The 13,324-nt window shown below is 36.7% G+C and overlaps 1 protein-coding gene across 1 annotated transcript in view; it reads right to left on the reverse strand.

The window, feature by feature from the left end:
• TRHDE (thyrotropin releasing hormone degrading enzyme) overlaps positions 1-13,324 on the reverse strand; it is a gene marked incomplete at its 5' end in the record, with an annotated part of 360,848 nt that overhangs the window by 251,652 nt on the left and 95,872 nt on the right. The gene's annotated exons all lie outside the window — the stretch shown is intronic.

Raw genomic sequence — 13,324 nt, forward strand, 5'->3', positions numbered from 1 at the left:
AAGATTAGGTTGTTTCTTTGAGTTCTTTCTTGTTTGTTGATGTGAGCCTGCATTGCTATATATTTTCCTCTTATTACTGCTTTTGCTGCATCCCATGCATTTAGTAAATTTGTGTCCTCCTTTTCATTCAACTCAAAGAATTTTTTAATTTCTTTGATCTCATTAGTCCAGTGGTCTTCCAGTAGTGTGGGTTTCAACCTCCATGAGGTAAGTGGGTTCCTTGCCTTCTTTTTATGGTTTATTTCTAGTTTGATGTCTTCATGGTCAGAGAAGATGGTTGGTATGATTAGTGTATCTGTTGATGTTTGTCTTGTGTCCTAGTAAGTGATCAATCCTGGAGAATGATCCATGTGCACTTGAAAAAATGTGTACTCATATTTTTGGATTTTGGGGGATGTAGTGTTCTATAGATGTCTGTTAAGCCCAAGAGGTCTAGATACTTATTTAGGAGCTTTAGTGTCCTTACTTATTTTTTGTCTCATTGATTTATCCATTGTTGATAGTGGTGTGTTGAAGTCTCCTACTACATACGCATTTTCTCTGATGTCTGTTTTCAGAGATGATAATAGATATCTGATATATTTTGATGCCCTTTCATTTGGTGAGTATATGTTTATGAGTGTTATGTCTTCTTAATGTATTGTCCCCTTGATCATAATGTAGTGACCGTCTGGGTCTCTTTTTACCTTTTTGAGTTTGAAATCTGTTTTATCTGATATAAATACAGCTGTTTCTGCTTTCTTTTTAGGTCTATTTGCTTGTAGGATTGTTTTCCATCCTTTATTTTCAGTCTATTTTTACATTTTGTAGTTAAATGTGTTTCCTGGAGACAGCAAAAGGTTGGGTTTTGTTTCTTGATCCAGGCTGTGACTCTGTGTCTTTTTATTGAGGAGTTTAGTCCGTTTACATTCATCATTAATATTGATATGTTGGCATCGTACTTGTCATTTTGCTTGTCTTTTCTGTGGTTTTATTTTTTTTTGTCTTGTTTCATTCTTATTCATCTCTCCATTGGTTCTGGCTTTAGGACTCCTTGTAGTATTTTTTGGAGTGGGGTTTTATTCGTAATGAAATTCTGGAGTTTTTGTGTGTCTGGGAAGGTCCTTATTCTTTCTTCATAGAGGAAGGAAAGCTTTGGGGGTAAAGTAGTCTTGCTTGGCATTTGTTGTCTTGGAGTTTGTTAACTATGTCCCTCCACTCTCTCCTTGCCTGTAGTGTTTCTTCGGAGAAGTCTGATGTCAACCTGATTGGTTTTCCTTTGCATGTTATCTGTTTCTTCCCTCTTGTCAGTTTCATTATTTTTTCCTTGACTTGGATTCTTGGAAGCTTTATTATTACGTGTCTTGCTGTATTTTTCCTTTCATCACGTAAGTTTGGTGTTCTTCTTACTTCTTGCAGTTCTATTTTCAGCTCCTTCTTCATGCTTGGTAATTTCTCTTTGATTACCTCCTTGAATATGTTCTCTGTTCCTATGTCTCTCTCCTCTCCTTCTGGGAGTCCTATGACTCATATTTCCTTTCCTCATAGAGTCAGATAATTCCCGAAGTCTTTCTTCATTCTTTTTCCTTTGTACTTCTATTTCCTTTTCTGTTTTGGTTCATTTTATTTCTGTGTCTTCAACAGTACATTTTCATTCTTCCATTTCATCTATTCTGCTTTCATTGCTTTTCCTAGAGCTTTTCAGCTCCTCCATTAATCCTTTGATCTCCTGCATTTCTTTCACTTCCCTCTTTAGGGACTCAATTTCATCCTTCTGATTGTTGATTTTTTTCCCATATCATTTTTTTACTTCTTTCAGTTCGTTAATCATGGCAATTTTAAATTCTCTATCGTAAAGGCTCAGAAGTTCTTCCAAGTCACTGTTGTTGCAGTCTAGTGGTTGATTTTCTTTTGGTGGTGTGTCCTTTCTCTGAGGACTCGTTTGGTTGCTTGTAGTTTTTCTTCTCCCTGCTGCTTGTTTTCTGATTTGTGCTATGTGTTGGGACACTGTGTCACTGGTACTGGCTGGCATCTCTTTGGTGAACTCCTTCTGGGATGTCAGAAGCTCTGACTGTGGGGACAGCCCTTTCTCAGTTCCACACAGTTTTGGTGAAGTCTGAACTAGAAGTTCCCTGTCTTAAAGGTGGCACATCTGGGAGGCACTCCCCTGTGCCCTAAGTCTACCCTGGTGGAGGCTGGATCCCCCGCTGGTCTCCAACTCGGAAGGGGCTCTAGTTTAGATAGGCTCCCAGGTACATGGAAATAAATTAATCATTCTTAATTTACATATCATTATTCATTCCTATTTTACTTATCTGGACAGGTGCTAATTCAGATAAAAGGAATATGGCAATAAAAAAAGACTAAATTTTGACCCACAGTGAGCTTATGTCATGCTATCCTTTCATCAGTATTCTGTGAAAATTTCCTCTTTTATGTTTTATATTTCTTGCTTATTATTATTCTCCCCTTTATTCCTTTTACCTAAGACCTTCCCTCTCTCCTTATTGGTGGTTTCTCCCATAAGGGAGAAAGCTACCTCCACCTTGCCTATTTTCAAATGTAAGAATATTCACAAGAATATACAATACTGTATGTATATATTTTTTAATGTTTTACAAATGGTAGTAGGTATAATTTCATTATCTTTTTCACTTTCACTGTTTGCTTCTTCAACTCAATGTGAGATCTAGTCATGTTTCTGACTATAAAATCCTGTTAGTGTCTTTTGAGGATGCCATATTGCACCATCCTATAAGTATACCAGTTATTTTTCCCTATAAAAGTACTCCAAAGGTAACTTTCAATTCCTCACAACACCAAAGTCACTGCAATAAGCCTCTCAGTGCTTGTCTCTAAGTGTATGGACTTGATAGTTTCTCTGGCACAAACTGAAGAATAAAACTGCCAGGACATCAGGGTTAGCATGCCCAGTTTTCCCGCATACTGCTCTCTGAAAGGGCCCGGGCAGATTATATTCCCACAATAGTGGGACTGGCTCCTTTCATCTTCATATCATCACCAGAATTTGATATCATCACACTTTCACATTCTTGAAATTCTAATTGCTATAAAGTATGACTTGATTATTACTTTAATACATATTTCTCTGAAATATATAGAAAGATTGGGTATATATCCATATACATTTGGGAACTTGAAGTCAGACTTCCATTTAGAATCCAAATAGTCATAAGCATATTATTAACTGCTCTATAACTCAGTTGCTTTCTCTATAAAGCAGATAATAATAATTCTATCATGAGGACTAAACGGTCAAAATCAAGCACAAGAAAAACACTGGTACAAAGAAGTGTTCAAAAAAAAGAAAAACAGTGGCTATTATTATCATTTATGTAATTATTTACTATTATTTTTATTCAAGTATCCTCTTGTGTAAATTGCCCATTTATATACGTTAACAATTTTTTTCTACATTTCTTGAATATTTCTTTTTTTCTTAAGATTTATTTATTTATTTATACAAGCACTGGGTACAGTCAGAAGCATGAGAGGTTAGAGAACTCACCAGAGCCAGAGCGGGGAGCAGAACAGGCAGAAGAACAGAAGTACACTGCTGAGGGGAGCAGCGGGTGGCAGGAGAGGTCTGTGTGCCATGTGGGCCCTTGCTGGTGGCTGGGATAGAACCAGCACTGCAAAGGCTGCAGGCAGCTTCACAGCCCAGTGCTCAACCACTGCGCCACCGGGGAGGCCCTCTTGAATATTTCTTTTGGTTTACATGAACTTCCTGAATATTCAGTATATCAATTACCTGCAAATGTTGTTAAACGAGTAAGTAGGGGCCTCCCTGGTGGTGCAAGGGGTTAAATCTCAGCAGTATGAAGCTATCCACAGCCACTGAAGCACAAGTTCAATCTCCAGCCAGGAAGCTAACTCACATGGAGCAGCAGACCTTTCCTGTCTTGCCAGGTGCTCACCTCAGAAGTGTATTTCATTCAATCTGCCTGTTCTGCTCCCTACTCTATTTCTGGTGAATCCTCTCACACCCACACCACACCGCCCCTCATCTCTGGCCAATACCCCAGTTCTTGCATGCATAAATAAATAACATAAATCTTTTTTAAAAGGTAAATGAATAAGTGAATTAGTTATAAGAAATTAAACATGTCAGATTTGTATTACAGAATAACTGTTTGCCCTTTCTGTTCACTGCTTTGCCGGGTCATTTTTGTGAACAATATATTGAATTTCAATGTGGTTTTAATCTAGTCAATAAGATTTTAATAAAATTTAATTTATATTCTATTTTTTCTAATTCAAAAACACACAAATTTACAACTTCAGAGAGGGGAAAAAAACCCTAGCTCCACAATGGGGAAATTAAACAATTCTACTTGTGGTTTCTATTAGGCAATTTTTTTAGAAAAGCAGAAAAATAGTACAAACTACATTCTGTCACATCTCAGAGACAAGCATTTTGTCTCAATATCAAACACATTATTCAACAGAATAATCCCTAAAATGGGCTGCCAAAACAATATAATTTTCTGCAAGCTACCAAAGGAAATATTTATCACTGTTAAAGGACCACTTTTAATAGAGTTCTTAGTAGTTGTTTACAAAAACAAAGAGAACAGCTTAGAAAACTTCAAAATAGAGCAGCAATAAGCATTTGATAAGAATTAATGTTTAAAGAAAATACATGGGAGAACTCTAAAGTTTGTGACCATTTTCCTAACAACTCAAAAACACACTGGTAACATAATGATAAGCAAACTGCTCAGCTCAGATCTGCAGAGGAGGTCTATGATTACTATATTTTTAATATATGAAAAAGTGCCAGTTAAAAACAAAGTAATTGTCTCCATACTGAAAGAGCATAATTCATAAAAATGGGGAGGAGGGAAGAATCACAACCAAATAAGAAGTGGAAATAATGACCAGTTGTTACACCTTCCACAAGTCACCCAGACTTTCTAATAATACTTGAATCTGTTGACTTATCATCTTCAATGAAAAGGTTAGTTAATGAATATACTGATAGGAAGAATACATACATTAACAGAGTAGGCATCCTGGTGACCAAGAACCGTTTCTATCTGCATTTGTGACATTCTAAGTAGGTAAAACAGATAAAATTAAGTAAAAATTAGCCAAATCTCTTACTTCTTTCCAATAAATTTCAAGTTTTTTATACAACTGCATTTACTTTATGTTTAATGAACATCCACTGGATTCTGGAGTAACACTTACAAGCAAAAACTGACAGCATCCCTAATGGTTATGACACAGCAGGGGAGACAAATATCAGTTTTAAGATCACACAAAGATGAAATTATTTTAAAGGACAGGATTATGGACAATGTTTATATGAGAAGCTATAATGAAACAATCGGGCCTCCCTGGTGGCGCAGGGGTTAAGACGCAACACTATGAAGCTACCTGAAGCCACTGCAGCACCAGTTCTATCCCTGGCCAGTGAGGCGATCCAGAACTCTCCTGACTTGCCCGCTGCTCCCCTCAGCAGTGTATTTCTGTCAATCTGCCTGTTCTTTTCCCCACTCTGTCTGGTGAATCCTCTCACCTCTCCCCCACACACACACCTCTGGCCTATACCCCAGTTCTTGTATGCATAAAATAAATAAATCTTTAAAAAAAATAAAACAATCTGACCTAGTCTAGAAGATAAAACTTCACTGAGTCAGTATCTGCAGGGAGGGGATGAGTTAAGCTGGTAAAAGAAACAGCATGTTCAAAATGCTACAGTGTGAGAGAATGTAAGTTCACAACTATGGCTGAGATGGAGAGTATAAATAAAAAAAGAGGCAAGATAAAGCTGTGAGGAAAGATGAGTGTCCAGAATGTACCTGATCATTTGGTTCTCTTAAGTGTTTATTCTTTAAATAAAGTGGCAATCTATTGATAAAAAGCTTTAAGGGAAGATCTAATGGAAAGAATGAATTGGGGAGCAGCAAGAATGGAAACCAATTATAAAAATGTTTCTATAGTCCAAGTAAGAGACAGTAGTAACTTGAACTGAGGTGGTAGTAACAGAGATCAAAAGAGGTAAAGAAACCCTAGATATTGACAAGGCAAAATCAATAGGTTGAGATAGGAAAAAGATAGTTGCAACAAAAGCCTCTTTCATGATTTCTGTAAGAATCTTTCCAGGCATTGTACTGCTATCTCTATTATGGCTACTGGTTGGTCATATCCCTGCAGGTTAAAAAGGAACTACTCTCTTGTAACTATTTGAACACCCATGCAGAAATTTTCATGCATCTATTAAAGAAATATTTTCAGTACTATTTACAATAAAGAACAGTTTTAGTTGTAGGTATTCTGTAATCCATACTTCTGTAACATGGCAGAACTAATTTTCCAGAGCAACATATGATCCTATTTAACCCTGCGGGACATAAGTTATTTTCATTGCTCTTAACCTTGCTTGCTTCTTCAGCACGTCTGATTATCACACATAGAATGCCTACTTCCCAGGGCTTCATTCTTTTCTAAGAATTCGTTCCAGTTTATGAAATATTTCATCTGTAAAGCCTGCAGAAATTTAGAAAAATTTCTAACCTTTTCTTCTGGATCTTAAACAAGGTGTGTATGACAGGAATGCAACCCTTTAAAGGTTCTGGTACAATTTTTCCTTTAATATCCAGTCAACTATATGCAAATGGAGAGTTCTACTTGGTTAGGTTTGGGATGCTTTATGATAAATTCTCATAGTAACATTGACCATGATCCTGCCCTTCAAAGTAATTTCACCTATGTATGATTTTAATATTAACATTTATCTCCCTTTTTAATTTATAAACACTAAGTGATTTTGCAAGATTTTGCCATTTTCTTTCCCATCATATTTGCCAACATCCATTTTTATATTCTAAAAACAAATCAGTTTTCCAATTTTCTATCAAACCTCATTTCTCATGAGCAATTCTAATAAGGGAGTTTGGTACCTGTCATAATCAATCTTAGCCTAGTGGAATAGCCATATCAACCATCTTTTAGCATTCTGGACCCATACATCAGCACAGACAGGGACTGGTAGGCTTTGGTATCAATCTAATATTCTACCATTTACCAGTTCTATGTCCTTGGACAAATTATTTAACCTACCTAAGTCTCAGTTTCCTACAAAAATAATGGTTAAAATAGATTATAGTCTATATTATACCATGTAGCATATAATATGTTGGAATATAATATATAAATTATATAGTGTTTGACACAGAAAGATATATAAGTGCTACCATTACTACCACTACCATTTTTGGTTTCCTGCTTTCCTGCTAGCTTGACCACACACCAAAAGCGGGATGTTTAAGGGAAAAGTTTGTATCAATATTCTTCTATCTTCTAACATAATGAAAGAGTAAGATGGAGTAACTCATAGAGTAACTAAAATTAAATTTAAAGAATTAGGTAAATTGTGCAAGAATATAGAGAGAGAGGAGAAGGGGTAAAGTGATGTTTTCATATGTGTTTGTTGAGTGGAAGAGGTTAAATGAAGAAGTTGTAGTCTAAGGAAAAAAATACATGGAGTGTGATTGGAAAAAAAAGTATGACAACACAGACTTGAATCAAATGTCTTGTTTTTTTTACTATCTTTTAGACTTGTGTATAAGTGAGAATATTCTGAGTTACAACTGACAATCCAGCATAAGAAATACATGATAGCTGTTCCCATTTTACAAATGAGACAAGTAAGATTTAAAGAAGCATTCTTTATAGTCATATATATTAATTAATAAGCTAAGACCTGAATCAGGTTTTCTCACTTCAAAATTCATGTGTTTTTTTTTTTTTTTACTACACCAAAATTGACTCCAAGAACACACAGCTTGACCTTCTTGGACCAGAGCTACACATGCAATTAGTTACACTAATAAATTAGTACTCTCAACAATAGATATTATTACACCTCAGGGTAAAGTAAACAGGATCTAGTGGTCAGGCTCTGCAAGGTATATATTTGCCAACAAGTCAAAAAGAACCAAAGGACCAAAAAATCACGCCAATTACCTTTTCAGGAAATCCTTTTTCTAAAAGTACAGCAAAGGAAAGAAAATATGAGCTGTGTTCAGATTCATTGTTCCCAGGCATCGAATAAAGACACTCTACTAACAGCATTGCTGATGATATTCCCGTCAAGATTGCCATATAATGCTTAGAAATTTCAGAAGTATTAAAAAAAAAACCTATTTGTTTAATAAAGGACATAAAATAAAGACAGGCAGTTTAGAAATAAAACTGCATTTCCTTGATGATTGCAGAATATTTGTATGAGCAAATGAATTTGATATATATGGTTAGCATTTTTAGGAATGCAAAGATAATCATTGGAAAAAATGTAAAAATGCAGGTTTACCTAAATGCAACTTTATGTGTGAGTCATAACTATGGTATAAAATCCATAGTAGAAATGAAACGGGATTACATCACTAATGTAATGGTAATATTAATGGACCAGAGGGGACAATGTTCCCTGAAGCTAGAAACATGTCAAAAGGGGAAAGCATAAAATTCAGGTTGAAAAAGCAAAATCCATTAACCATGAAATAGGGAAACAAAAAAATCAAACTTTTCACATGCCATATCCTACTGGAAAAAATTAGTGAAAAAGACTTCTACTAAACAAAATGCTTTCAGCTCAACACAAGTATAAAAATAAATGATTTACAGTCAAGAAAAAATCCAGAAAATTTAAACAGTAGATATTATTTTGTTCACATAGATCCATCAAAGTACAAATACTTCTTTCCGTATACAGATCTCAAAAGAATGCATGCTGTTTGACTGCACTAAAATGATTCCTTTTTTTTTTTACTTTTAAATATAATTTTAGCTACTACAAATTTGATGTGAACTGTTCCAAGTTTTTGTTTCCAGTGTGAAATGACTCCAAGTAACATTTAATACAGAAAAGAAGTCTAGTCTCTTGAACAGGAACAGCAATTAAGAGAGATTTGACGCCTTCAGTTTACTTACATTTGCTAAGATTTACAATGACTTCCAGAATAACCTCTTTAAAATGTTACACATTGAAAAAGACAAAGATGACCTGACTCAATCAGAGAGTTGTTCCCATAGCAGGATTTCCAGATGTAGGTACTGTCAGAGACCAAAGCAGCCACTTCACCAGTGATCCACAGTGATGTAAAAGAGAGGTAGTATAATTAATACATGCACTGAAAATTAAACCAGGAAACAGAGGCTTTCTACAGTTTTAATGAGACTGAAGAAACAAATTCTAAGTTGATGGACATAAATATTTTAAAAGTTGAGCAATGACATATAGTGGAAATGTGTACTCTCACAAACAATAAATCATACAAGTGAGCAGCCTCTGACACAGTCAGGGGTCCCCTCCTCCTGGTATTCATGCCCTTGGGCATTCATATGTCCTCTTGAGCACTAGCTGGACCTAATAACAAGTTGCTACTGGGCAGGACAAAGGACATTCTGCCTTGTACACTACCTTGCTTTTCTACAAGAGCTTACTCAGGGACCTCCCTGGTGGCACAAGGGGTTAAGCACCGCAATATGAAGCAATCTGCAGCCTCTGCAGCATGAGTTCAATCCCCAGCCAGCCAGGGAGCAACCCACATGGAGCAGCAGACCTCTCCTGTCTCGCCTGCTGCTCCTCTCAGCAGTGTATTTCAGTCAGTCTGCCTGTTCTGTTCCCCATTCTGTCTCTGCTGAATCCTCTCACCCCCTACATCTCTGGCCTGAATCCTCTCACCCCCTACATCTCTGGCCTGTACCCTACCTCTTGTATCCATAAATAAATAAGTCTTAAAAAAAATAGAGCTTACTCAAACTCATGAAGCCACTTTCATGTTGTGAGTTGCCTTACAGAGAGCGCCTTATGACAGAGCTGAGGGCTGCCCAACAATCCCCAAGGAACTGATTCCTGCATAGAACCCAGTAAGCAACTTGATAGTGACTCCCCACCCAGTAGAACCTCAAAATGACTGCAGCTCCTCATGAGAAACCCTGAGTCAGAGTAATCAGCTAAACTATATCCACAATTATTGACCCAAAGAAACTATGAGGAAATGAATGTTTTCAGCCACTATGGTTATTGAGGTAATTTGTTACATGGTACCAAAAAGCATGAATATTCAACAAAAATAATATTCTAATCAATGGCCTTGACTTAAATATATTTTTAGAAAATAAAGATCCTGTCTCCACTCCAACTCTAGTAACTCAATTCCAGGGCCCTGGTATCTGCCACTTAGGCTTGTCACCTTACTTCTAGTAGTGTCCCCTCTGAATCCATCTGCTATGGGTTTTGTCCCTCCAAAATCAATATGTTGATTTTCTAACTCTGTGAAAGTAACCTTATTTTAAAAAATAAAGTTGTTGCAGATGTGATTAGTTAAGATGAGGAATATGGAACAGGTAGGCTCCTAATCCAATATCAATGTCCCTACTGAAAGGGAGAAATTTAGACACAGACACAGACAGTGTGAATGTCATGTGAAGAGTTATACAGTCATAGCTAAGGAAATACCAGAAGCTAAGGGAGAAGCTAAAAGAGAAGCAGATCCTGCCTTATGCCTTCAAAGTAAGCACTGTCCTCCTGACAGTGATCTCAGACTTCTAGCCTCCAGAACAGTGAGAAAATAAATTTCTGTCATTTAAGATACTCAATTGGAGGTATTTTGTTACAGCAGCCCTAGCAAACTAATCCATCATCTTCTACACAGCTTGCCAAGAAAGAGCTATTTGAAATATGAAACTCACCATGTCACTGCCTCTATTCATTCATTTATTCAACCAGTATTTACTCAAATATTTACACGTCAGGTTCTAAGTTAGGTACTGGACATTCAGCAGTAAACAAAAAATACAGCTGCAGCATGCACAAGCACAGTACACATATCTTTGTGCTTGAAGCAGACAAATTGCAAAGTGGCACTCCCTCCTGATGGATGAATTAACATAAAGATGCAACTCTGAAAGGAACAATTAGACAAAAGTATAACACGCAAGCAGACAAATCTATCAGTTCTATCTAGGCAGAGAAATTACTTGGTAAGGTTATGCCAGCTGGATTCAGCCAGCATTTCCACCCTCCAGGCTGGATACTTTGTCAAGGGACAATTTGCACAGCCATTAAAAGCAGACATAAATAAAGATCTCTACCTCTCTATCCTCACAGATCTTCTAGAACTTGGATTTCTTCATGACTCACTATACAGTCTTTGTTGGGGATAGCCAAGAACCCACAATCCCATGCTCAAACAGTCCAGACAGTAGTTTGCTGGAGCCGGATCCTACAATGGATCTCAATGTCCACTGAATGACAAACAATAGCAGAGAAGACAGACTGACAGAGTCTCCTAGAAGTTATCCAGAAACCACCTCCAGCACTAAATTTCTATTCCGCATAGCATTTTCTTTGAGAATATAATTTTACACACTACTCCCTGTTATATTCATTCTATTTTAGTAGAAAAATAATGGATTTTCCTTTCAAACATCTAAGTTAGATTGATCAAGATGTGTTATGCTTATGCTACAACATTATTCAACTGAGGAACACCTGTCACTCTTTGAGAAGTATGGAAGGCAGACTAGAAGACACTCCACAATCTGACCTCAGAATTGTCCCTTCATGTGAGGGATGTGGGCCCCTGCATTGACCCCACATTTTGGAGGACCATTTCCTCCACCTCTCCACCTGTGTCTCTTCTCAAAGGATGATAAATTCTTGGGGCCAAGTGGATATGCCTGGCTGGAGCCCACAAATTCCCTCACCCCCTTAGATGTTCTGTATATCCAAGAACCCAGAATTTCATGCCTAAAGTTGACTCCCACTGTTTCATAAAACTTAATTGTTAAATTCCTTAACTTTTACAAACTGAATGCTAATATGATCATTATAAAAATTAAATCGCTTAAACTTATAACTTAATTTATACTGAAAACAAAGATAATGCAAAAACATTAAAAACATCACTATCGAATTATTTTGCTATCATTTATGTACTTGACGTTCGTCTGTATGGTAGAAATTCCATACAGCGGTGTGCTACTGAGGAACTATTCCTAAGTCTGTGTTCAGTGATATCATATGAGTAGCTTAAAACTACTGTCATGAGAGTATTTGTATCACAAAAATGAGCAAAAGCTATAAATCAGGATTTGGCTTATGGTTTTCTTGATTCTTTAGGCATGAGAAAGCAATGGAGAAAATGTTAACAATGCCGGTTAAACTTAGAAATGTGTTATATATCTGGCCATGAATGTAGGCATAGAAAATATTGAGGAAATATTCATCCAGTATTCAAAAACTATTATATAATTTAGCAAAGAAGTCACCCATGCCGTTAAGGAGCCAGTGCAGTTCCACTTCATTGTTCCACTTTCATCTTATTCATTAATATAAATAAAAATGTCAACCACCAGGCATTCAGGAACTATAAAAGACAACAAAGCTAGTTGTCAAATGTTTACACACCACTAGGCACAGAGTACATTTCCAGAGCCAGCACTGGTTTCTTCTTTGATTCTTTCTCCCTAGAACAGACCATGCTGCCTGGGGCATGCGTGTACCCCTAGGGGACAGATGTGTAGACAGGCTTGTTCACACACAGCCAAGTGTCCCATATGAAGCTTGACCAAGCTAGGAGTGGGAAGAGGACTGTATCTTCACTGAGTTTAGGGGTGGACAATTCTGAGGTGAGATTGCAGAGTGTCTTGTAGTCTGCCTTCCATACTTCTCAAAGAGTGACAGGTGTTCCTCAGTTGAATAATACTGTAGCATAAGCATAACACATAGGACCTAGCATGGAATGTTAGGAGTATTATATGCAAAGCACTGGAATAGTGGCACATAATTATGTCATATGTTAGCTACTATTCATAGTATTATCACTGAAATTAAATAAGATCTTGTTATGAACTGCATGTTTGGTGTGGTTTCTGCTTTCATTCAAACCCAGTTTGTACATGTATTAGGGGTAGTTTAGATCTCTCTAATAGTCTTCCTCTTCCATCACAACAGCACCAGGTTGCTTACAATTCACACACCCTACGCTTACTGATGTCACGAATGAACTCTTGTTTATGTTGTCCACTTGCAGGCAATGTACTTTTAGTCCCATGATCCTATAAACAGAACTCACTGGAACTACTGGCACATAGTAGGACTTTAAATTTGGATTTGATAAATTTTATGGACACCAGTGCTTGGTCCATTACCTATTAGCTTTGTGGCATTAGACAATACATTTAACTCTTTAGGCATCAATTTCCTTGATTGTAAAGAAAAATAAATCTCGCCTTGTAAAGATTTAATATATGTGAGAATTATTGTAGCAATGATTATTGTAGCAATATTATTAAACACTTGTTTGCT

The sequence above is a fragment of the Talpa europaea genome, assembly GCF_964194135.1.
Source record: "Talpa europaea genome assembly, chromosome: 15".
In the NCBI taxonomy this organism is placed as follows: domain Eukaryota; kingdom Metazoa; phylum Chordata; class Mammalia; order Eulipotyphla; family Talpidae; genus Talpa; species Talpa europaea.